Source organism: Habropoda laboriosa, unplaced genomic scaffold (genome assembly GCF_001263275.1).
Source record: "Habropoda laboriosa isolate 0110345459 unplaced genomic scaffold, ASM126327v1 scaffold204, whole genome shotgun sequence".
NCBI classification, from domain to species: domain Eukaryota; kingdom Metazoa; phylum Arthropoda; class Insecta; order Hymenoptera; family Apidae; genus Habropoda; species Habropoda laboriosa.
In genome coordinates, this window is record NW_017100385.1 from 745,266 (window position 1) to 746,366 (window position 1,101).

At 32.2% G+C, this 1,101-nt stretch overlaps 1 protein-coding gene across 1 annotated transcript in view; it reads left to right on the forward strand.

Annotated features, from left to right (window-relative positions):
- LOC108575078 (probable serine/threonine-protein kinase DDB_G0267686) overlaps nt 1-700 on the forward strand; it is a 19,779-nt gene extending 19,079 nt beyond the window's left edge. The window contains exon 10 of the mRNA XM_017937785.1: nt 253-700. The gene's annotated coding sequence lies outside the window, so the exon portion shown is untranslated. The remainder of the gene's footprint in view (nt 1-252) is intronic.
- Nucleotides 701-1,101: the final 401 nt, after the last annotated feature.

Genomic DNA, 1,101 nt, shown 5'->3' on the forward strand with positions numbered 1-1,101 from the left:
GAGAAATTAGCCAGATGATCCTGCGAATCGTTTGAAAACCGAACTATTTTTCTAGTTACTACTTATGCTTACACATACGCGTGTAGAAAATACGAATTCTACAGGTTTGATTTCATAAAAAGAAAACCGCGACAACGTAGACGGAATTACCGTGTTTCCTAATAAAGTTATATCGGTTACGTCGGTGGAACAATATATCAGTGTTGCTTCTTTGTTTTTGTAATATAGAGACAATAAAAGATATCATTACAGAAAACATAGACGCACGACAACAAAACGAAGAAAAGAATAACAAGAGAGAGAGAAACGATACTTCGAGGAGCACGACTGGACCCGATCGTTCGTTTTCGTGTTGATTTCGTTGGAATATAAACAAGAACTAGCTGCAAAAATTTGCGGGAGAAACAGTGGAATCGCTTGCAAAGTGTTTGGATGAAGGGAGGCTTTCTTGCAAGAGAGATATAAATATGTTGTGTTTCAGTATTCAAGGGAAATTTGTAGGTGAGTTTCTTCGTGTTAAACGTGACACCTTGTAGGAGTGTATGAAATTAGATAAAAGGAAAGTGAAAGTAATTGAATCTTTAGGCTGTATGAGGTATAATTTGTATTAAAAGGCAAGAAAAAAAGGAAATTAAAGGGAGACAGAAAGGAACAAAAGATGAAATTTATGTCTAAAAGCGTTTATCAACATCTTTTGCGAGCCCACAAGTTTCGAGGACATGAAAGAACATAGTTGTTAAAATAATTTTCTGCCATGCCTTCAATTATTCGATGTCGATGTTATTTGACTGCTTGGCATTAAATAATATCACTTGCGCTACAAACTGTTGAGAAGATCACTTGTTTCTATTATTTGCCCCTTATTATCACATTCAGTTTTCTTTTTTTTTTTTTTTCATTTAATGAATTCTAATTTGGAATTCCATTATTATCATGAAAACTATTTTTTCTGTTTTTAATGAATTGAAAAGTATTGTTTTTCCAAAATAATTCTGGATGACTATTATGGAATTGTTTAAAACCTATTGTAAATATATGTATATTATCATGGGTATTTGTTTGGTCACGTTTTAATTTTTAATTTAAAATTGTAATTTTCAT